This window comes from Arvicanthis niloticus, chromosome 1 (genome assembly GCF_011762505.2).
Source record: "Arvicanthis niloticus isolate mArvNil1 chromosome 1, mArvNil1.pat.X, whole genome shotgun sequence".
In the NCBI taxonomy this organism is placed as follows: domain Eukaryota; kingdom Metazoa; phylum Chordata; class Mammalia; order Rodentia; family Muridae; genus Arvicanthis; species Arvicanthis niloticus.
Window position 1 is genome coordinate 135,155,702 of NC_047658.1, and position 25,574 is coordinate 135,181,275.

Here is a 25,574-nt window from a genome sequence, read left to right on the forward strand (position 1 = left end):
GTAGTTATAACAGACTGGCCTTCACTTTTCATGAACTCTATATCCTGTGGGGATAGAGGACAATTTTGATAAAGATATTCTTGTATTAGTTGCTTTTTTGTTTTTTGTGATAAAATATTATTACCAAGCAAATTTATTTTGCTTAAGCAACTTAAGCAAAATTATTTTGGCTTTCTGTCTACCACCTGGGGACCAAGTTTTCAAATGCATGAGCCTAAGGGACATTTCTCACTCAAAAAAAAAAAAAAAAAAAAAAAAAAAAAACCACAGCCTTTTGGAACAGTTTTAATATTCCTAATATTATGTAGTCTTTAAAAGGTTTGACAGAAAGTGTGTGTTGGGAACATGGAACTTTAGTACTCAAGAGGCAGAAGCAGGAGGATTTAAGCTTGAGGCCAGGAAGGGAATACAGCAAGACCTTGTCTCAGAAAATGAGAGAAAAGCATTACCACGTTGCTCAGCTGAGGTAAGGGGTCTGCTCTCCTGAGCGTTGCAGCCTTCGTGGGTCCGGGACAGCTCTTCTGCTCTCATAACCCCAGGGTCCACTCTCCTTCTCCAGACTGCAGCAGGCAGTGAGGGGCAAGGGTAAGGAGTGCATCAGCCCCACACCCTTGCCACCTCACAGCAGATGAGTGGGGCCAGCTCTCCCAATCTCTTTCCCTCAAGGTGGCTCACCTGCGACCCCACCAACAAGGGCTGCTGTTCAGGCAAGGGGCTGAGATGGGTAGTATTACGTCTGTGCCCGTGCCACCCCTTGGCAGAGAAGTAGCAGATTCAGCTCTCCGATGCTCACACTCTCGGGGCTGGCTTACCCATACTCCCACTACCAGGGTCAGCTCTTCCTGGGTGAGGAGCAGGGCCCTGCTATGTTGCTGCCAGGTGGGAGGTGGGGCCAGCTCACCTGAATGCTGCAGCTGGTGAGAGGTAAGGTAGGTTCTGCGCAGCCCCTGGACATCCACGTGGTCCCTGGTGACTTCCCTAACCAGAGGCACTCCCGTGTTCTCTGGTGAGCCTCGGACATCAGACACTGACCCCGACCCCTGCATAGCCATGGATCCAGACATGGCCCTCAGCAGCAGCTCAGACTGAGACCTTACCATGGTCCCCGGTGGCAGAGCTAGTCACTCCTCCTCACCGTCGAGTCTCCAGTTCCATCTCTTCACAAGGCTCAAGCTGTTCCACTTCTTTCTCTCCCGTCTGACTCCTACATACGTGCACACTGTGGTGGCTCCCGCTGCAGGCTGGGCACACAGTTGGTGTGTGTGTCCCTGCGGTGCTGTGGTGTGGTAGCCTGTGTGTCTATGACTCCTGGGATGTAGGGCGGGGCTGTGGACATCTTTCCCCTCCAGCACCACATGGCATGGCTGAACTCGGGTCTGTCTTCTGCCTCCTGAGCTGCCCTGCATGCGTTTGGTTTGATTTGATTTTTATGTGTCCTAGGCATAAAACAGCTTTGTCTACCAAGCTAAGGCATCAAGCTAGGATGAACAAAGAACTGCCATCTGCTCTGTCCCTGACTGATAGAAGAACACCACCACTAACAAGGTGTCTCTTTGCCTATTGCCAGGGGGGTGCAAAGTAGTTCCATCAATTCTTTAAATTTTCATTTTAATATTTTTTCTCCTTGACAGTACAGTTTGGTAGATTTATGTTTTCTCCTTTTTATCTGACATAAATAACAATTTCTTTCTGTTTTCTCTGAAAATAAGAATTTAGAAATATATATATTCAGTTTATCAGAACTATAATAAATACAATATAAGGCTGTTTGGGAAACTGCCAGACTTTAGGAGGTAGGGCCTTGCTGGAGGAAAATGGGTCTTGTAGGGTAAGTCTTGGGGATCATAGCCTGCTTCTGGTCATTCCTCTCTGTGCTTCTTGGCCTGCAGAGATGTGAGCAACCCCAGGCTCTGGTCACCATAGTGTCAACCCAATAGCTTTCCTGCCTTCTTAGAATGTGCTCCTGAAAACGGAGTCAAAATAAATCCTTCCTGTCTTAAGTTGCCAATGATGTATCCAAGGATGATATTGAAGTCTTCATGCTCCTGCATCTGCCTCCCAAATGTTAGGATTACAATGCTAGACTCAAATGCTAGGGTATTTTACTATGCTGGAGACCAAACCCAGGGCTTTACCTGAGCTCGAAAAGCACTCTACCGGTGGGACTATACTCTAGCCCAGTGGCCTTATTCTTATGTTAGATTTTTGGACCCACCTGGAGTTCTTCTTATATGTCTGTTATAAATATAATTTTATCTTTTCCAAATGCACAGCCAGTTGTCCCAGAATCGTTTATGTAAAAGTTATTTTTTTTTTTCCTCTGCTAACTTTAGTTCCACGTGTATAATCTGCCCTTGGTTTATCTGAATTCTATTTCTCGACATTTTAATCCACTCCATTCATCCTCACGTTTCAGTTCATTTCAGAGGTTTTATGAAGTGGCTCAAAGTACTGTAGGGCTACTTTGAGGGCACAACTATTTTTTTTTTTATTGTTTTCCTGGCCATCTATTTTCCCATATAAATTTTAATATCTAATTTTAATTCTCTGCACAGAAGCTTGTGGAAAAAGAAAAAAAAAACATGGCTAGGTCATAGGCTCTAGGGGAGAACTAAATATTATTATTTTGCTAAATTGATATGGTAATACGTTTGCCCCCTTAATTCTTGTAGATTAGTGGAACCCTCAATGCATATCAGAAAAGCTTCTTTTTCCAGTAGATGCCAATTAACACAGGGACTCACAACTGGTCAACATGAAGGGGAGAAAAGGCTGAAGAGTGCTCAGGTCTGAATGAGACCTCTGTGTCACAGCCCCACCCCCACGCACCCATAGGTCATCTCAGAAGATGGAGTGGAGTGAGCCAGACATCTACAGTAGAACAGTATTTGCTGGACAGGACAGAGCCCTTGGATACATGAACTTACAGTGGCTCTGACTACATACATAAGACCTGCACAGGATCAAGTCAGCTTGGTCAGGGAGGCGCTGAGGAAGCCTCACGATTGCCTGCAGATCTATTGGCAGTTGGTAGCTGCTGGAAGAAAAAGATTCAGTTTTCTTCAGAAATGCAGCCCTTGAGACTAGATGGTCCAGCAGCCATATACATATGCATGTACACACACACACACACACACACACACACACACACATGCTAGTGCTAAATGGACCAGGTGGACTCCCCAGGAGCTTAATAAAAGACACATGAAGTTTGGAAGGAAAGATGTCAGGAATGATAGAGAAGAAATTGAAGAAGAATTGGAGAGTTATGTTTGATCAGATCACTTCACATGAACACATGAAATTCTCAAACAATAAAAAAAAAAAAAAAACCATACTGTGCCACCCAATGAAACAATTTTATGACTGTCAGTTCTGACAGCCCTCGTTATCTATCCTTTCATAACCTAGGCTTACTATTGTGCTAGTAAATAGTTCCTATGTAGTGTTATACCTAAGATGACAGAACACTTACATGTAATTAAAGGTTTTCAAAAACACTGCGGGCCTCCACCAATAGTTGGTAACCAGATAAAAGTAAAAGCGTGAAAGGGGTCGGCATGGTCCAGTGGTGTCCACTAAGTGACTTTGTTGGGTCTTGTGACCTCCTGTGGACTCTTTTCCTTACGTTGTGTTTGTTTTGCCTAATTCAGAAATGCTAGTTTTTGTTTTATCTTTTTTTGTTTTATTACTATCCCACAGAAAAAACTGTTTTCTAATGACAGACAGAAAGGGAGTGGATCCAGATATGATGCATGGTAGGAAGAACTGGGAGGGGTAGAGGCAGGGAAAACTGCAATCAGCATATATTATGTGAGGGAAAAAATCTATTTTCAGAAAAACTGAAAATAAAAGTAGCTGCCCAACTGAAGCAACGTTAGGTTTCCATTCTTTGGTCTTCATAGGCAGAAGTGTCCCCTCTATACTCCAAAGGAACTCTGAGTGTTAGAAGTCACGGGACAATTTTTTTTTCTGTTAATTTTAAGACAGAGTTTTGTCATGCATCCCACACTAGCCTGCACCTCACATGCCTCCTGCCTCAGCTTACCAAGTGCTGGGATTGTAGGTGTGGGCCACCAAGGCTGGCCCTGGAACCCCAGGAAGCTTTGTAGAAATGGTGCTATGTACAAGATGCAAGAATGTGTTGTCCCATGAGAACAGAGGTGACTAAAAGTACAGTGACACATCTAGGAAAGAGTCGGGGTCAGAGAAGAAACCCGCAGGTCCTTTTCACAGCACCAAGTGGGGCTTAGTCGAGAGTCACTGCAAATTAGCATAACTGCATCACTTCATTGTCAAGTTATTCTTTGAAAGTTCAGACACATGTTCTAATTAGGAAGAATGTATTCCCCGAGGAACAAAATTAACTAATAAAAGCAAGAGGAGCTTGATTAATTTATGAGAAAGGCTATAGACCAATCAGTTCATTACAATGGTGCTAAATAAAACTCCCAGGACCATATTTTCCAAAGAACAAAACCTCCTTCCTGCTTTAAAAGCTGCACAGTTACCCCATGGTGGGGCCCTCTCGTGCATCTTCCTAGGACGACGGGAATGGTTGGGGTCACAAGCTCAGACCTAAAGAACTGAATCAAAAGACAATATCAGAATTTAGGGAAATGTGAAGAAAGCCGACATGTAAAATAGGAACTGCTCATCACCAGACAAGACACAATCTATAAGACACAACTGCAAAGATCAAAGCTTTGGTTGGAGAGGAGGTAGGGATGGGCAGGAAACTCTCTTCAAGTAAAAAATAAAACTGACTGTTACTGAGACTAAAGAGACAAAATCCATTGACCTTGGCTGAAAAATGCATTAAGAAAAATGCATTAAGAATAAAATGGTTAAGAATACTTAGGGCTTTTGTAAAGGACTCAAGTTTAATTCCCAGTAACCCCATGGGGCAGTTACAACTACAGCTCCAGGGGTCTGCAGATGCAGGGACCCTCCTACAGCTTCTAGTGGCTCCTTCACTCTCCTGCAGAAACCCATACATAATTAAAAATAGAATAGATTCAAATATTTAGAAATGAATATTCTAAATGTATTTTCTGAGAAGACATTTGTAAAGTGAGGGGAACTGGATATTTAGTGGCCTGAGCTCCAGTTTGCATTGTTTATGAACTATCTGAGTTTGGAACTCCTTTCATCTCCTTGAACTGAGTCTCCTAAAGCTATTACCCCATGAATTAAAAGTTAATATTCAAATGTGTAGTTATCTTGCCTGCCGTCTGCTCTTCTGATGTGCTACCCCTAAGCCTAAGGAAATAGAATTCAGATCCAGGGGAAATAAGACAATTTTTTTTTTCCCACTCAGAGACAACTGTCTGTACAGGGAAGAGCCGGTTTTATCAACAGAAAGTTCATAAAGGAACCCCAGTCTACAGCAACACTATCATGGGACAAATCTGCACCTTGGCAGCTGAGGTGCAGTCCATCTTTGTTTTTTTCTCCTGGTGTCTCAGGTTAGTTGCTCACCTGCTCCTCAGTCTTTTTCCAGAAGTGGCAGGATTTCATATTAATTCACACTATTTGCAAATATCCTGGCATCTGGGTTGAAGCGTTGGATAGGGTTAAGGCTGTGAGCACACCATGTCCACAGTTCACGTTCACAGACCTGCTTGTGGATTTAACGGTTGATTGCCTGCCACCAAAGATTGGAGACATGCACACTCTTTAAGTCGGAACACAGCCTATCCCTACTTCTTTTCGAATAAAAATCTAAGTCCACGCTGGTGTAAATGTTGAGATTTGTTGAAATATCTTTGGGTTTGCTTGGGTAGGCAGCTTGCTTTTGTCTCCTAAGACGAAAAGTTCCCCTGGGAGGTCCAGTGTGTCTGCTCTCTGCCGTCCTCTCTTACTATTTCTCTGTCTCCATCTTACACTAATTCCTATTGCAGCCACTAAAGCTTTACTTCAATTTCCAGGCTTTGAAACCACAGCTTAGTCTGCGTCCCCTGCGAGTCATGTAATAAAAGTATTTGGAACAGTGTTTGAACATATACACAAAACAAAAACTTCTCTAACAAAGAAGGGACAGTGGCTAAGCTACCCTGTAAAGACACGAGGCTGGGAGACGTATCATTGACAACAAATGAAACTTAAGTTCCCTCGGCACAGTAACTTTCTGGATAAGCAGGGCCTCCTACACATTTCTCTCACTAGAGTACAGGCAGGGGAACCAGACGCATGTTGGGCTCCTCTTCTGTTTTACGGATGCCCACAGCTTTGTTGAGAGAGCCTCTGAGGCATTAGTATGCATTTTTTTTTTACTTCTGCAGTTCAACCTCAGACACCTGAGGGTCTCAGGGCAGACTGAATCTGACTACCGACTTCAAAAAGAATGATTCTTCCTGCGGCACTTGACCACAAATCTGCTAGAAGCACAATATACATTTTTCTCAAACAAGCCCATAGGAAGCTGCCCTGGATAAATGGTCCTGATGCTCTCTGCATGGCTCTAGGACATAAGCCCTGTAAAGTGGCAGCTTTGTTCTGTTCAACACGCATGGTGGGTGGACTTTCAGGTAGCTCTCAAAGACCTCTCCCTCCCCAGTGTGTAAAGAATAAAAAAAGGTCACAGAATGACACTTCCATGATTGGACTAAGTAAGACCAAAACTCTATGCTAGCCCTCTCAGTAGCTCTCTGTCTAAATAAACCCCTCTTCTTCTTTTCCTGGTTTTCATGAAAGAAACCATTACGTTAAGCAAACCCATGTGTCTTAGGGTGTCTGTTACTGTGATAAATATCATGACCAAATGCAACAGGAAGAGGAAAGGGTTTGCATCAGCTGACAACTTTTTGAAAGTACAGCTCTCAGGTCACATTGCATCATCACTGAGGGAAGTCAGGGCAAGAACTCAACACAGGAACCTGGGAGCAGGACCTGAAGCAGAGGCCATGAAGAACCACTAGGTTCGAGCTTGCTCTTATGACTTCCTCAGCCTGCTTTCTAATACGGCTTAGGGCTACATGACCACAAGTGGTACCACCTAAGGTGAGCTAGGTCCTTCCACATCAATCATTAGTCAAAACAAACAAACAACAACAACAACAAAAAACCTGCCCCCACAGGCTTGTGCATGGGGTAATCTAATGGAGCATTTTCTCAGCTGAGGTTCCCTCTTCGCAAATGACTCTAGCTTTTGTCAAGTTGACAAAAATCTAACCGGGACACTACATGTTAAGAACTGTATGTGTACTCGCAGAAAAGAATTGAGACTGTCCAGGAAAGAGTCTTTGAAATACTAACCTAGGTCAATAGCCAACTCTTTCCCTAAAGTTTAGAAAGATCTCATCACTACCATGAATAAAGCCTATGAGAGACCCTTTAGCAGAGGACCCTGTTAAGCCATGTCCAGAGTCCCTACCATAGAAACTGAAGAAAACCTGTACTATTTAAAGCTGCCAGGTTTGTGGTCATTTATTTGTTGCACAGCGATGGATAGTAACACATCGCTATTTTCAAACTCAGTGCCTTACACAGGGCCTAGCTCTTAGCAGACGTCTGGTAAATACAATGAATCTACATGGACTTAGTTCTGTCCCTGGTGTGGGGAGACACACTGAAGAACATTAGCAAGCTGTTCATCACAGCACTGCAGCTCACAACACAACAAGGTGATTAAATGCAATTTTCCACCACAAACACTCAAACACAGGCAATTTTCTAAGATAAACATATAGTCGGTAAATAGAGTTTCCCATAACAAACATGTTGAACAAGCTTTTTAGTTATCAGAATAGCCTCAAGGTCAACTCATGCTTCCTCAGAGACAACAATAAACTTTCTATAGTCACATTCAAAATACAGTTGAAGACCTTTTTTGCTCTCTGTACCAAAGAGACTGGCCAGGAACTCAATTTCATCAAGACTACATTCCAAATATGCATCGCCCGTGCCTTCCTGGTCTTTCCAACTCACCTACCCTTGCCCTTATTCTTTCTGCCTTTCTGGTTCCTAATTGGAAATGTGCTCCAACCTCGTTGGAAGCCTCTGGGTCAACCTCTTCTCTTCGTCTCAAGGTTTCTTGTTACATGCACTTGTGATTTGTGGCTTGTGATACTACAAGTTTTTAACTAAGCATGCATTTTTGAAAAAATACTTTGATGTCTCATTGCAAGTTGAGAAAATTGTTATGGAAGAAAAATCTCTGCGCTACACAGTCATGGGCACAGCAGGAGCCATGCTTTTCCTCAGGAGGAGATCCTTTTGAAGTGTGCCCTTCAGATTTTGAACTACAGTATAAGAAACACCCAAATATGCAAATGTCCAGGGTTAGAGCATGCATCTTCAACAGCATTCTTGACAGACAGAACAGTGCAGAAAAAGGACCAGAAGAACATATCTTCCACAGAGGTAATATGACATCATTAGCCATATGGTGAGTGTGGAAAGCCCTGTACAGTGTGTCCGTGGGTGCTTTTTGAGTCACCCTTGAATGTAAAGTCCATGGAAAAGGTCAAGTTCACATCATCATGGCACATTAAATTATTATTTCTATTAGATAATTTTCACTCCACGGACTTTCAAAATTGATAGAAGTCATTTGCATATTCACTTTGCATTATTCTAATCTTTACATAATCTTATGAGGGAGACATTTACACCAGCTTCTGAGAGAGAATGAGGTTCTGGTAGGCTTGCTATCCCTCTCAAGTTCACAGACCCGGTAAATGGACAAACCTGACCTGCCTGAGCTGCCCACCAGTCCTGTCCCTCACGAAGCAGGAAGGAAATTGGAGACCAGCCATTAACACCAGAAGAAGGTTGGTTCAGCTGCTTTTCCCTTTGATATGATGAGATACATGGCAACAGCAACTCAAGGAAGAACAGAATTATTTGGGCTCAGTCTATGAGGACAGTCTATGATGGCAGGGAAAGTATGGCCACAGGGTTGTGTGGAAGCTGGTGACACTGCATGTTCAACTCAGGAAATAGAGAGAGACAAAGGCCCTGCCCGGCTCAGTTTCTCCTTTTTGCTTAGACTGGGAAACCATCCATGGAATGGTCCACCAGCATTGAGAATGGGGATTCCTACCTCAGTAAACCCAAACTAGAAACCACCTCACAAACATCCCTAAAAGATTATCTGCTGGTTGGTTCTGGATCCTATTGAGTTGATGTATTGATCATTACAGAGACTGTGCTAATGCTTTTTTATTGGTGACAGCCTAAAGATTAGAAAATATTAATTCTGCCCCAGATATGTGGAGTGATACTGCCAATCAGTCTACTTTTTGTTAGGATTCTAAGCTCATTAGTGGTTCCAGACTCTCTAAAAATAGCCAACCAAGGTTCCTTCATCTATGGGCAAAGTAACTTTCTTGGGGCAGGCAGTGTTGCTAAAAGTCAACCATTACCTCAGAGTAAAATTTGGGTAAATGCAAGAAGGTATTGTGGAAAGGAAAATGTAGTCATATTTTGAGGACAATATTATGGGAGCAATGAAATAGTGTTCTTATCTGCATTCCAAAATAAGTAGAAGTCAGGGGTAATGTGTCTACAATCTAATACAAAGTAGTATCTTTGTTGTATAAACCCAAAAATGATATAGAAGCAATTTTGGGCCAAGCATGTTGTCTTAGTCAGGGTTTCTATTTCTGCACAATACATCATGACCAAGAAGCAAGCTGGGGAGGAAAGGGTTTATTCAGCTTACACTTCCACACTGCTGATCATCACCAAAGGAAGTCAGGACTGGAACTCAAGCAGGTCAAGAAACAGGAGCTGATGCAGAAGCCATGGAGGGATGTTACTTACTGGCTTGCTTCCCCTGGCTTGCTCAGCTTGCTTTCTTATAGAACCCAAGATTAATAGCCCAGGTATGGCACCTGGCACCACCAGGTAATGGACCCTCCCACCCTTCATCACTAATTGAGAAAATGCCTTACAGCTGGATCTCAAGAAGGCATTTCCTCAAGGAAGGCTCCTTTCTCTGTGATAACTCCAGCTTGTGTCAAGTTGACTCACAAAACCAGCCAGTATACATGGCAACACACTCCTTTAATTCCAGCACTTATGAGACAGAGGCAGGCAGATCTCTTTGACTTCAGGTCAGCCTGGTCTATAAACTGAGTTCCAAGACAACAGTGGCTACACAGAGAAACTCTGTCTCAAAAAAGATAAAAACAAAAAAACAAAAACAAAAATAAAAACAAAAACAGTGAGTTGGTAACCCAAGAAATTTCTCACATCAGACAAACAGAACTTCAAGAATGTAAGATCTTTCTTCTGAGCCAAGTTTGACCCCCCACTAAAATGCTGGGAATAGGAGCCCCCTCAGCCTGAGTAGCACATCTGGAGAGCAAGCCTTGGCTACAATGGAGGGGGAAATAGAGCTAGGAATGGCTTAGCACTGAGAATTGAAAGGGTATAAAAATCATGGGGGAGGGGGGAATGAAACTGATGACTGATGTGCCACTTTGTGCTTTGTGCACATCTCCTGTAATAATAGAAAGCTATGGGAAGAGGTCTCTTCATCATCGTAATTTCATATATTCAGTTAATTTTTCAAAAGTTTTTATACAACTGTGAATCCAGCACATGACAATAATAACCAGCATGGAAGTATGTACTCATGGCTATTATAATGGCACAAATGATATGAGGGGTCAACAAACATTTTCAGATTGCATTTAAGATCCACTCTGCAGAAGCAAACTCATGTCTGGAACTGTACATTTGAGCAAGAACCCATGGTTGGAAAACTCACAGGCCATGAGGGGTAAATCCATTGCTATTAGTCTGCTGAGTAGGCATAGGATAAAACTACCATCTAAATTTGTATCTCTCAACCCATTAGAGCTGGGTCTTCACAAGATCAGCCATTGAACATTCTAGCAGGGACCTGGGAGCTTAGAAGCCACACTCCTAACCAAGAAGAGTGGCAGATGATATTTTCTGATGGAGAAAGTGTTTTTTTAAAGGGTGTGGCCCAGAGTAGGTTAACCATGTTCCAGTGGATAGCCTTATACCCAGGAGTATGTGGGCAGCAGGCAGCACAGATTGGACTAGGTGTGTTATTGAAAAGTTATAAAAAGTTGGGAGGAGGTGGGCAGGTAGAGGGGAGATAGGAGAAAATAAAGGACGAACTGGAGGGTGAATATGATCAAAACATCTATGGAATTCTCAAAGATTAATAAAAGTACTATATTGTAAAAGTTTTATTGTACCTAATATATCCTGAGGTTGACTTTTCAATTTATTTACTTATTTATTTGAAGTAGCCCATGTAAGCCAAAAACTCTAATGCATACCATGAGGAATGTACCGGTCAATTTTTGTCAACTTTACACAAAGGAGGGTCATTTGGAAAAGAGGAGACTTAACTGAGAAGATGCCTCTATCAGGGTAGCCTGTAGGCAAGTCTGAGGCATCTTCTTAATGATTGATGTGGGAGGGCTGGCCCAGCCCACTGTGGGCGGTGCTACCTCTCAGCACATGGTCCTGAGTTGTGTAGAGAAAACCAAGTTGAGCAAACCAGGAGCAAGCCAGTAAGCAGTGTTCCTCCATAGTTTCTGCTGCAGGTCCTGCCTCTGGTTCCTTTCTTGAGATCCTTCCCTGACTTCCCTTCATGACAGAAGCTAAAATGAGTCCCTTTCCTCCCCAAGTTGCTTTTGGTCATGGTGTTTTATCACAATAACAGAAAATAGAAATAGGATAGGAAGTATGCTTAATAATATTAGAAATGTAAAATTCACAGAGAGAATATATTTTAGGTGCACACCTAAAACAATGGGAAACTATGGTAGATACGTTGTTCATTTGCATGAGAAAAGTAACCATTTCACTATATGTATATATCTATCAAACGTGTGTATGTGTGTACACATACACATATATGCACATACATATACTTTATGTACACATAATAAAAGTAATTAAAACAATATCCCATGATCTATTGCAACACAAAGTATAAAATGCATCACACAATGCTATTTGATCATTTTGCGCAAATATCTTCATTTCAAGCAGTAACTGTCAAATTTAAGAGAAACATGATGATGTTAGCTAACACTTCCTCACCAAGTCCCAAGGCTGCTTTTCTCTTCCAAAAAGCATTTACTTACCGCGTGGTTTACTCATCAGTGCTGGAGACAAACCACAACTCTGTGCATCTTTGGAAAATAGGGAGAGAAAAGAATCTTTGAGAGTCTTTATTTGGCCAGAAAAGAAAACAAGCTTTTTAAAACCCTATCTTCATGTCAATGTCATTAGAGCCAGCCACACAGGGCTTTCAACAGGCTTTTCTTTGTTACCCATTCAAGGTACCACTGATGTACACTGTGGGATGGAGGATGAAGGGCTTTCTCTTCACTGAAACACAGCCCATAATGTCAGCACACAGGACCACGTCTCCTAAAAGTCTTAATGTTGTCACAGTAAGCATCTTTCCTGGGAAGCTGTGAGAAGGCCCTGAAAGCTTTGCTTCTTTTGTAAGATAACAACAAAAGAAGGAAGTTGCCTGGCAGGGTCCTGGCTGTGTCTCACATCTTTAAGAAGTCAACTATGTCACAATGTCATCTGAATAGCCTCTGGGATTAAATAGTAGCCAGGGATGAGAAACACAAGGAGCCACCCTGTTAGGGCAGGGAAACCTGTGCTGATAACAAGAGCAGTTTGCAGACGGGTCTGAGTTTATGACTGTAGATAGAGAAGGGGTACAGCTTCTTCCTCATGTTCCAGTTCTACTAGTAACAAATTGGGAGCAGAGGCATGGCACTTACTGTCAAGAGCCAGGGAGGAGCCAGCAGTTTTACCGAGTCCTTTGCAAAGTGAAACTTGTCCAGCACAGTTCCCATATGTGTCCCACTAAAAAACTGCTCAGGAAACCATTCTAGCCTTTACCTATACCACTATTCACTCAAAGGAGAGTTCTTCATTAATGGCCGAGAGAAGGTAGAAGCCACTGACCTGGACCCTATAATTAGGAAGTCCACTATGGTTCACAGTAAGACCCACGTTCTCCTACTATTATCATCATATGATATATTATGGTTGTGTATGTGTGCTTGTGCTCGTGTGTGCATGTCAGTTACATCATATATGACCTGGTTGGTCTGTAGCACTTATAGAACATGGTCCCTACATTCTTTGACTTAACTACTTTGGCCTATGGAATATGATGGAGATGACAGTAGTTGGTTTCTAATTAGGTCATAAATAAGCAATGCAGGTTCTGCATCTGGAAAATGCCACCTGGGAAGTGTGTGTCCCTGTGGGCATCAGCTGTGGAGGGAATACGCCATGGCAGGAGGAAAGGAAAGCCTATGAAGGGCCAGCTTTCTATGAGTAACTGAGGCTCCCACTTACCTCCACTCTGTTAAGGGTCTTCAAGGCAATAGGACCAACAGGATATGGGCATTGCTACAAAGAGATTTACAAAGAGATGAGTTCATGCAGTCTTGAAGGTTGACCAGTTTAAGTCTTTCTTAGTCAGAGTTTTCTTGCTGTGAAAAGACAGCATGACCACAGCAACTCTTATAAAGGCAAACATTTAACTGGGCTGGCTTATAGTTTCAGAGGTTTAGTCCATCACCTTCATGGCAGGAAGCAAGGCAAGCATTCAGACAGACATGGTGCTGGAGGAGCTGAGAGTTCTACAGTGTGATCCAAAGGTAGCCAGGAGGAGACTGGAATTCAACACTGAGTGGGGTTTGAGCATAGGATACCTAAAATTCTGCCTCCACAGTGACATACTTCCTCCAACAAGGCCACACCTACTCCAACAAGACTGTACCTCCTAATAGTGCCATTCCTATGAGCCAAGCATTTAAACACATGAGACTATGGGGACCATACCTATTCAAACCACGATAAAGCCCCAAGAAAGAACAGTACTGTAGTTCAAGTCCTAAGGCTGACAGAATATTTTCTTCATAGGGAAAACTCAGTTGTTGCATCGAGGCCTTTAACAGAATGGAAGAGGCCTACACATACAATGAAGGTCAACCTGCTTTGGTCTGATTTCACCAAATTTGGTGTTCCTTTCATCTGAAATGTAGAGTGAAAAATTATAAAGGCCATTTTATGAAATATGTGTAGATTTCTCACCTTAGAAAAACTTACTTTCTTGAGAGTACCTGAGCAGGAAAAATGCAGACATTCCTCAAGCCTCTCCCACAGGTGGGAGAGGCTCAAGGCAGGAAGACATTCCTGATTACAGATAAAGATGCTACCACCTAGGTGGGGCTATAGCCATATAGCCGGAAAAAGTAAAGATAGTAATCTGAAATGGCAGGATAGGGCACAATGGCATGGTAAAAACCACATTTTTGAGAAGAATGCAGGGCGATTTCCACATGACACTAATCATTTAGAGTGAGTACCTCTGAATTGTTCCACTGTTTTCATGTTTTGTATCTTTGACAACCCCTCACCCCCCCCCCTTCCACTCCCCTGGTTTGTGGCTTTTCCCTTTAAAACCCTCCAAGGACTGGCCGAGGAGGTCGGACCTTGACTCCAGCGTGAGTACCTGGTCAGACCGCTGGCTGCCAGCTCTTTCCCTAATAAACCTCTGCTGATTGCATCCAGGTATGGTTTCTTGTGATCTTTGGGTGGCCGCAATGTCCTGAAGCTTGAGGAAGGGTCTCCAGAGTTTGGAGCTCTTCAGAAACAGACACAGAAACACCAAAAAGAACATTTGACCAAACGCTGGGAACCGTGATCCAGCTAAGTTGACACCCTGTGTCACAGCAACCCAGGAACCAACCCTAGTAAATAAGGTGTGGTGCAGCTCCCAGCAGACCAGCCGCTGAGACCAATGAATCACCTAGCTGACACCAAGAAGAATTACCACCCAACCCTTGCCTGGTTCCTGATTCAGAACATGGTAATTTAAATGGCCAAACAGTCAGAGAACTTACTACACTGCTGGAAACTGAGAACACTAGGCCCCATCTCGGCTTCTCTGGCCGTATTTCAGCTAAGTCGACAATCTCAATTTCACCAGCTCCTTTCTTTGCTTGGGGACTGTCTCCCAACCATTATTATTTTACTTTTCTGCAGGTAATATTTTGCTGCCAGCTTTTAGCTTAGCTGGATCCTTTCATCCCTGTTGCCTGCCTCAGGCCCGATCCTAACACCGTAGAAACTCATTCCAAGCTCCCCTAAGCAGGCCTCACTCATCTCTTCTCCCTCCCTATCCCAGCTTGTTCTCTTCTCCTCCCTATTGTCTTCAAAATATTGATCCTATTCTGAAATGAACTCGAGGCATCTTCAGCGCTTGTCCCTCTTGCAGGACACATGGTCATCCTGCTCATTTGCTGCTCACATAGTGAATGGCACAGAATGTGATCAGTGGGTCTTTGCTGAGGGTCCTCATCCTACCTGGGTGACTGACTTCAACCTCCAGTTACAGGTAATGCCATGGAGGAAGATGACAGCAGAGCTCCTGCCACACAAAGGATGTTCTTCTCTGACTTTTCTTCTGCTGTTTTTCCCTGCCTAAGGAGAAGAGCACTGACTTAGGGAATGAAGACCCTAGCATCTCCAATCAGTAGCACAGAGATAAAACACGGCTTTGCTGTGTGTGAGGCTTATGCATGCATGTCTCTCCTCACTCTTCTACATTAATTAAAAGACAGTTCTAAACAGACGAAGGGAAGAAGACATTTTCTCCCATTTCTCTTAGAAATGCAGGCCCAGCATTGGCCGTTATGTTAAGACAGCTTCAGCCCCTAGTTTCTTTCTTCAGGGTGCTCTGCAGCATGGGGCTTACCAAGAGCTTTTGAGGCAAGTGGAGAGGCAAGCCAGGGCTCCCCTCCCTGTCAGTTCTGTTTCCCCTCTTTTTCCAGGCCCGGTTTGTTTACACTTAAAGAGGAAACAGTATTTTTCTTAAGTGAGAAATACTATTATCTAAAGCCTCTATCTGCAAGCCTTGCTCTGCTGCCAGCACACACTCACCCTGCCTCTTTCTGTCAACACCATGCTGCCTAACATTCTGTAATGCGATACTTAGACCTCATCGGACCCTGAAGATCCCTCCCCAAATCCTCCAACTCCTGGAGATGAGGAACAATAGCCCTTAGAGGATGCTTCTAAAACCAGACCAACCACCACCAATAGGTCAACTGCCTCTTTTGGGGCTTCCTCTTGCTCTGGGCCACTCCAGGACCAGATCTCTAAAAAGCAGAGAAAGGCCCTGCACTCCAGAGCCTATTGAAGGCATCCAAGGTAGCCATGCTGAGCAGCTCGCCCTGTTACGCCACTTAACTCACCTGCCATTCTGATTCCTGGCTGACCTGCACTTCTTCATCGTCCCATCCCAACAGAGTATACCTTCCTCTTGGAATTGGGGGCACAGCAAACTATGCATCCAGTAGCAAACATCTCCTAATCTATTGGCATTTGCTGTATTCCAAATTTCTATTAATACACTATGCTTTAAAAGATCCTTCTAGACTGTAAGTGAAGCCAATGTCTTAAACCTCTTTTGAGAAATTCTGTCCTGTACTCTCCTCAGAGCTTCTCTTGATTTAAAGCACCGGCTCACTAAAGAAGTAGTTACTAGTGATTTCTGCGTATTCTTTATTCTGGAGAGTACCAGGAATGGACTGATGAATTAAACACTCTCTCAAGCAGGCTCCAGGCAGGATGGGAATTCAAAAAGTATTTAAGAAGGGAAGAAATGACAGAGTGAGTGCCTTCCCAGAATTCATAAGCTGGGGCGTCACTTGCTGAATATCTTACAATGTGTTCTCATCATGAAATTGTTACCAATTTTATACGGCTTCAAATTAGGAAAAAAAATAACCTTTTTCTATTCTATTTTCTTATGTGACAAGCTATTGAATTTGAAAGCCTAAAATATTCAAATTTTCCAAGTCATTATTTACCAGATTTAATTATGTCTTTTAGAATGTCTTTACAAAACACAGTCTTGCTAACCCTTCGAAACAGCCTCAGGAATTGTTATTTCAGGGGCAGAAAGAAGATATAATATGAATAATGGTAACCAGCATGATTCAACTCTTAATATATGCCAGACACGGTCTCAAACAATGTTTGTATTGCTTATTTAATCATCATAATATGGATCATCATCTTTGTTTTTGCAAATGAGAGGACTGGAGATTCAATTAAATCGGTGAGCAGCTCTTTGTATGGAGTGCAAGAGCCAGAGCCAGAATTTGAGTCCAGACAGCTGTCAGCATATTCTGATATAACAACTAATTCTAGATTTCATACATTCTAGAGTTAATGAATTATTTCTTAAAATGCATTGTTTAGACCACCTCCTCAAGTCCCACTAAACAATTTGGAAGAATCTTTGGCCTAAAAGAAGTCTTACCTATCAAAACACGCCCCACCCACACACCAGAGATGCACACGCATGCCCAATCCTGCATCCCCACAAGTGGCACCTGCTGAACATACTTTGTCTTGCACAGAGCGCGTGCGCGGGCGCACACACACACACACACACACACACACACACACACACACTCTCTGCACACAGGCACCAAGCATGTTGTGGACTGCACAAAGAGCAGCAACTTGTGATCCTGACTGGGCGGGCATAGGTTGTGCAAGATATTTCACCTTCAGTCTCTACTATGAGGGCCTCCCTTTCAGTGGGGTACACGTCCAGCAGCCAAGGTTGGGGCTCGGATCTGAAGCATCCTGGACAGGAACAACTACTCTTTGGTCCCCAAATGCAGCTGCACCTTATATTCCCTGGGTACTGAGCCCCAGCACTGCCAAGGTCAGGATCAGAACATCTCTGCCCAGGAGCCCTAAAATTGCTTCCTCCCAGGAGGCCACTGGACACCAGGGACCTGCCCCACGTCTAATGACAACTTCAATCGTGGACCTCCAAGACACCTTCGGGCTTCTGCCCACACTTGTTGCCTAGCATCTCTCTCTCTCTCTCTCTCTCTCTCTCTCTCTCTCTCTCTCTCTCTCTGGATTGTCCTGATCTGATGGATGTTCATTCTGCTTCCTCAAGAGAGCTTGCCCCTGATGAGCAGTCAATCATGTGATTGAGCAGTGGAGGGGAAAGGTGGGATGGGATAAAAAGTCTTTGAAAGTGGGGGCAAGTAGAAAGAGGAGAAGGAGAAGGGAAGGAGAGAACAGAAGAAGAAGAGGAGGAGGAAGAAGCCATGATGGAACACGTGGCTAGGAGAAACAACAGGCCATCAAGGGTCTGAACAGCTGGGGAATAAGTCAGTATAGTGTTAGAACTACCCAATCTAGGCATATAGCTTACAATTATAAGAACTGGTTTGTGTGTGTTTTTAGGGGTTTATTGGGGTTGAAAATTCCAGCAAACCACACACACACACACACACACACACACACACACACACACACACACACGTATTACAAGTTTGGAAGAACATGAGCACCTGAAGGCAGATCAGGTTTGGAAGCAGAAGGGCAACCCTTGCTGTTCTCTGAGACCACTCTGCTCCTATGGCTGTCTTCATGGCTTGGCTTGGCTCTTTGCTTAGTGGAGCACACTTGGTTGTATAATTTGGAGGCTCCTGGCACTAAAGCGTGAGCAAGTCTAACAGGTATTAAGTTCTTTCCTCTATTTGGGTCACCAAAGCTGAATTGATATAGTGTATGTACTTGGCCCATGTGCAACTGTCAGGGCAGAAAAGACTGAGTCTGTCTGTCTCTTATCCCTTAACTTGGAGTGGAAACTTACCACAAGATTATAGACTGTTTACCTAGAAGTGTATCAAAAGAGCCAAGGATTCTGTCCCAATGTGAATGATAACAACAATAACCTGGTCAAGTTATTATGGCTCAGCTCCAAAAGTTAATACAGTCTTCACAAACAGGTTAACTAGCCCATGCATTGTTGGCCTCTGTAGAGAAATTTGTCGTCTACTACTGAGAATGTTTGAAAGAACGTAGTTCTTTGAACCAATCATCACATACCCTTGTCTTTTCTGCTACTGTGATAAGACAGCATGACCAAGGCAACTTGTAAAAGAAAGTGTTTATTTGAGGCTTACTGTTTCCAGGGGATTAGAGTCTTCAGTCATCGCAGAGGAGAGTCTGGCAGCAGGCAGCCAAACATGGCATTGGAGCAGTAGCTGAGAGCTCACCCCTTGATCCTAAACTAGGAGGCAGAGAGAGAACACTGGGGTTGTATGAATCTTTTGAAACCTCAGAACTGCCCCCAGTGACACACCTCCTCCAACAATGTCACACCTAATCCTTCCCAACTGGGGACCAAGTATTCAAACCTAGGAGCTTATGAGGAGGCCATTCTCATTCAAGCCATTTTAGTTCTTAGGAGGACAGTTAGCTAATCTAACGGTTGTTAGATTACAGACTGGGGGTGAGGGTGGTGTCGTTCTCTGTAGGGGAGCAGCCTCAAGCTGCAGTCATCTGGGGGGAGGAGGAAGCTGTAGTCCATATGTTTTACATATACTGTCAGCATCTGTATTAGGAAGAATGGTAGGTCTTGCCATTCCCATGGGTCTGAAGTATTGGGGTCATTGATGTGGTGGTGTTTACTCCAATGAGACACATTCTGGTCTTCTTCTGCTCGCTCCTCATACTATTCCCCTAGAAAGAATAAGCCACAAGACACCCCCTGCTAGTCACAGCTCCTGATACAATTCCTAGTATAGCCTAGGCATTCCACATGCATAGATACAAACATGTTCCCATGTCAGAAAAATTTTGAGCATCCATGTGACACCAGTAGTAGAAAATTCCATACCTGACCTCTTAGGAAGGCTCTTAGTGGCAATACAGGTGCATTAAAAATATTGTATAAAATTAATTTTAGGATATGTATATATATAATTTACATAGGGAACCTAAGTTATTTGCCTGTTTACACCGGTCTCATTGCTGAGTTATCTTGTTTTGTCTATGTCCACAAAATTGCCACCCAAATCTTTCTATTCCTTAGCATTTCGTATAAGGGCTACTTACCCTAATATCAGGAGCATTGATTGACCTTTCGCATGAAGCTGCCCATGTCTCAAACCTTGAGAGATCTCTTATGCTTCTTTCCTCCAGGTAAGGTAGAGAGAGAGACCTTGGCAACACACCCACCGAGATCAGATTTAAGAGGATACTATCAGACAAGTGGAGAGGGGGAGGGAGATGAATTGGGTGTCGAGTAGGAGAAGCCGGGATCCTATTGTCTATCTCCTGCTTTGCTTGGGAACAGCCAAGTATGTTACTGGACTGCAGCTCAACAGATGAAAGGTGAGCTAGAATCTCCAATGCATGACCCCTCCTCTGTCACAGACCCTGCCCTCCAGCAAAGATGTGGCTGGAGAAACTCACACAGGAGCCCTGCTCCCTTGTTCTAATTTTCCCCCATTTTTATTAGTTCTTTGAGAATTTCATACAGGGTCTCTTGATTATTTACCCCTCTCTCTACTCTTCCCAGACTCACCCTCCCTTCCCAAACAACCCAACTACTTTTTCAACCGTCAAGTCCAATGTGCATTACCCATGAGTAGTCCAATGTGCATTACCCATGAGTAGTCCAATGTGCATTACCCATGAGCATTACCTTTTCTTCAGCAACACATCAACCATACTCCTTATTGTAGCACCCAAAATGTCCATAACTCAATTAAACAATGTATTTCCTCACCTTGTGTAAATTTTTTCAAACTAATTTCTTTTTTTAATTAGGAAAAAAATATGTGTCAGGCATGTTGGCACTTATATACTCACTTTTGAAGTCATTAGGAGTTCTGAGCCACCCTGGGCTACAAAGAATTTTTGAGATATATTATGTCTCAAAAGAACAAAAAGGAATGGATAAAAAAGCAAAAAACATAAAAATAATGGAAAAATACATACAAGCACACAGCCAGCACCCCTGACTATGAGAACAAGTGGGCCTCTGATTCCTGTGCCTGTTCTTGGGCTCTCTATCCCCTGTTGGACTGTTGTGTCCAACTATGATAAAACGGTTTTTGCTTATATTTTATTTTGCTACGTTTGATTATTATCTCTTAGAAGCCCATTTTTTTATGAGAGACAGAAAGAGGGTGGATCAAGAGGGGACCCAGGGGAGGTGTGGAGGAACTGGGAGCAATAGAGGGGGGAGAAACCATAATCAGGATATACTGTGTGAGAAAAGAATATATTTTCAAGGAAGGAAAAAAAAAAAAACATACTCCCATCATTTTAATGTCTCCCTTAGCTTTCTGAGGCTGTAACAAAAAGCTAAGGTGAACAAGTTAATAAGAAAAGATTATTTTGACCCATAGATTTGAAGGTTCCCAGCCACACTCTGGACAGACTGCTGAGTTTTAGGCCTCGGGTGCCGAGACAACTCCCCTTGGTTGGGATTGTGACCTCATGCAGCTGTTGAGATCATTCTCAAAGAAGGAGGACGCGATCAATCCTCTTTGTGTGTCACACAGTCTAAGAAGCAAATCAATTTTTTTGTTATTGGCAGATTTCATATTTGCAATTGGCCTACTACCTAAAACACATTTCTAAGTCCCCAATTAGTGGCACTGTCATGCCTAAGGCTTGTATCCCTGGAGGTAAATGAAAGTGCGCTCTGCCTTACATTAATTGTTCTCCAAAGGGTAAAGGATTGCTCTTTCCAAAGCCTCTTCTATGCCAGTATTTACATGTTGGTCCTGTTCATCAATGAATTTCTAGTTGAAAATGTTCCCCACTTAGTGCAGAAGTTCTCTCTAGCATCTCTACACTTGTGACTGTGGTATCTGGAACGAGGACTCTCTGTGTGCTAGGGAAGCTTGCTCAGGCATAAGCTTTAGCGTGTTGTCATGATACATGAACTACCAATAGAATAAATGGGATATCTAAATAGGGAGCCACATTAAACAAGCTTTTGCATTGATCAGTTGATGCAAGCATGACCAGAGGCTAACAGGAGCACAGTCTCATATTTCTCAAAGGAGTGATGTTATTGGCAACTTTACAGGCAGAGCTACACCAGAGCTACTACAGGCTTTGTGGTGGTTTGACTAGGAATAGGTCCGATAGATTCATGGGTTTGAATGCTTGGCCATAGGGAATGGCACTATTAAGAGGTATGGCTTTGTTGGAGAAAGTGTATCACTGTGGGAGTGGACTGTGAGGTCTCTTATGCTCAAGCTATTCCCAGTGTGGCAATCTCCTGCTGCCTGGGGATCCAGATGTAGAACTCACAGCTCCTCCAGCATCGTGCCTGCCTGCATTCTGCTATGCTTCCCACCATGACAATAATGGACTGAACCTCTGAAACCGTAAGCCAGCTCCAATTAAATGTTTTTCTTTATAAGGGTTGCTGTGGTCATAGTGTCTCCTCACAGCAATGAAACTCTAACCAAGATGCCTAGGCTTCAACTATAGTTTGTAGCAATAGCACTCTGCAAGTACCATCTCTCAAAATAAGTTCAGAGTTCCAGTCTCAGCCCAAAAGATGGCTCCTCCCTGCTTAACCTCTAGCTCTCACAGTCACAATAGGTGTTGTCTTTGGTCCCCTGGTCCTCCCAGCCTCCCAGATCAAGTCACCTGTCTCAACATAGTCAGATCTGCTCATAAAGCTGTGAGCTCCTCACTAAGACATTCCCAGCCCTCACTGGCAACCCCAACATGTGATTACTGTGACCTCCCAAGACCCAAAACAGTACATGTGACTCAGTTCCTATGCTGGAGTCCCCCAAATGTTCCTGTCCCTTCATTCCTACCAGGGAAGTTTAGCACTAAATCAGCACTGACTAATCTTGAAAGAGTGTCTTTTCTCTTACAGTCTCTCAAGGCAAGCACTTTTCAATTCTTTAAGGTAATATTATTCGTTGATAAGACATTTGGCTTGTATTTTATCTATTGTGTCTTTAAATGTATGCATTGGCTTCCAAGAGCTTCCCTCACAGAAATGCCACACATGTGATGACTTTAAAACAAAACATTCCTATTCACAGACAGGTAGCAGCTACCAGCAGGGTGTTGCTTTCTCCAGATGTTCTGGGAGAATTGTCACTCCTCTCCCACTTTCTCATGGTTTACACACTCCTGGACTTCCTAGCTGCATAACTTTGATCTCTGTCTCCCTGTGTCCTCCCCTTCCAGCAGGGCTCTCTCCCATTCCTCCAGATCTCATAGGGATGTCTGTCCATGGGCTTAGAGCCCATCTAAGCAATAAAGGACCTCATCCTATGATCCTTGACATAATTCCATTTGCAAAGATGCTTTTTCTAAATATCATCCTATCCACAGGAGGCAACAAGGCTGAATGGGTGGACCTGGGAGGACTGGGATGCAAGTGATGGGATGCCTTGTATGAAATCCCCAAATAATCAATAGGGATAGTATGTTTGAGGGAAAAAAAAAAGAAGTAAAGATTCAGGGCTAGAGAGATCCCTTAATCTGTCTCTGCCATGTAAGTCTGAGAACTTGTCTTTCACAATTTAATTACTAGTAAATATCATATAACCATATTGTTTGATATCACTGGGTAAAGTGGAAATTTCTGGTTTCTTTGGAGACTCAGTTTTTGTCACATGGTGTTTTCCTGGAAACTGTCTTATGAGAGGGTGTTTTGCTGAAGCAGACACGTAAGAGGATATTTGGATGAAGCAGACATGTGGGTGTTTTTCTGGAAGCTGCCTGGAAAAAGGGCATGTGCTACTTTGCTGGAGTGGATGCTTGAAAGGACAGGTGATGTTGGGGGTAAGTATAACCCAACAGAGAGTGGAGACAGTGTGGCGCTGGTTCCCCTTGCACTCTTTGCTGATCATCGCTTATCATGACTTCATAGAGAGAAATGTACCAAAGAACTTCTTGTGATATTCCGGCAGCTTCTTGCTGCTTCTGTAAACTGGAGATGATTGGCAGAGCCTCGAAATTTCTTCTGGATCGAACTGCTGTTGCTGAGTAGATAGAGCTACCTCTGCTGATTTGTGTAAACTGAATTGCTGATATCCTAACAACAAAGATTGGAAAGGCCCCAAAGAACTATTTCTAAGTAGGTTCACATCTCCCTTTGACCTGTTAACTTTTCCTTTCCACTATCTCTGACAGGTAGTGGGCTAGAAGGGAGGTTAAAGTATTTTTTAAAATGTTATTAAATTAGGTTTGTTTTTTTTAAATCTAAGCCTACAATTGGGTACATATAAATGTGACACAACTGGGTTTTATTTGTTGTTTTGTTTAAAGCAGGATCTAATCATGTAGCCATGGCTGGCCTGGAACTCCAAGCTCTGTCTGCCTCTGCTTCTAAGGGGAGGATTAAAGGTGTGTACCAACCACACTCTTCCCCTGCTCTGCCCAGAGGGTGATGGGGAGGATGTGAAGCCTGACTTTCAGAGGAGAAATGTTTTTTCCTAGAAAACTGTGTCCAGAGTTACTGATGGGGAGAAAGGTTACAAGGGAGAAGTGACAGGGACTCCCACTGGACTGGAGAGCAAGCCACAACCAAACACTACATTGAGGAATATGCTAGAGACCTACAGAGCAAGTTCCAGGACTGCCAGGGCTACACAGAAAAACCCTGTCTCAAACCCCCTTCTTTCAAAAAAATAATGAATATAAAACCTTATTCACTTTCCCCTAAGAACAGAAAGAAGACTTATTAAACATGAAGCATGTGAGTCTTGAGTTTTTACTAATTTGTAATTTCTCTTCTGCTGTTCTGTCCCTTCTGTGGCTTGTGATTTGTACTGTGTTCATGCCCACAGGCACACTGATGTGGTTTGTAAATCTACCACATAAATAAACAACAGATCAATTTCCAGGTTTATTTGTCTGGAGATGGAAACTTTTATTTTAAGGATGAGAAAAACAAACCAGAAGATTGGAAGAAAAAAAAAAAAGAATGGAGTTTCAGAGGGGCATTCTGGAAAATAAATGTGATTTTTATTAACCTGTCAATCTACATCAGAACCCAGAGTGAGACTGCCTCCAGCAAAGATCTATGTTCCTAAGTAGCAGCTTTGAGTTCTCGAGAGAGGTGGTGAATTTATAGGCAGCCTATGCACAAGTTTTCACAAGGGTCTTTTCTTCCCCTTTGAGCAGGAACTATGAGAGAGTCATAGGAAGCTGGGTAACTTAACTTACTTAGTGGATTAGCAGCTGGTCTTTATCTAGCAGGCCTTTGATTACTTGATTTATTAGAGATCACAGAGGAAAAATATACGGGTTTTGGATTATTTACTCTTCCCATGGCAGCAGCAAAGTATGTGACAATGGCAACTTAAGAGAAGGAGGTTTCTTTTGGCTCACAGTTGGATGCTGCCATTTGTCATGGCTGTCTGAGCCAGAGGCCTCTGGTCACATTGTATTCACAGTCAGAAAGCAGAACAATGATCTCTGGTGCTCATCTTGCTTCTCCTTTTCATTCTGTCCAGCATCCTCATCCAACAGAACGATGCTGCCCACGGTGAGGGTGGGTTAATTTCACTGCAGTTAACCTGATCTAGAAACCCCTTAGAAGACACAGTTGATTTCCCAGCATCTGAAATCCCATCAAGTTGTATGATTAACTATTACAGGTACTAAAATGGGAGAGCACATCGGCACTAATCTATACCCTGTCAATGTATTATTCCTATGGAAGGGAATGTTGCTGTGATGGCCAATCTTAATCTCCTGTACAAACACCCTACCTATGTAGA

The 25,574-nt window shown here is 43.2% G+C and overlaps 1 non-coding gene across 1 annotated transcript; it reads right to left on the bottom strand.

Moving 5' to 3' along the window:
• Positions 1–1,427: 1,427 nt before the first annotated feature.
• LOC117701473 (small nucleolar RNA SNORA48) lies at positions 1,428–1,572 on the bottom strand. The gene has a single exon (XR_004605738.1). It is a non-coding gene; the product is annotated as a small nucleolar RNA SNORA48 (small nucleolar RNA).
• Positions 1,573–25,574: the final 24,002 nt, after the last annotated feature.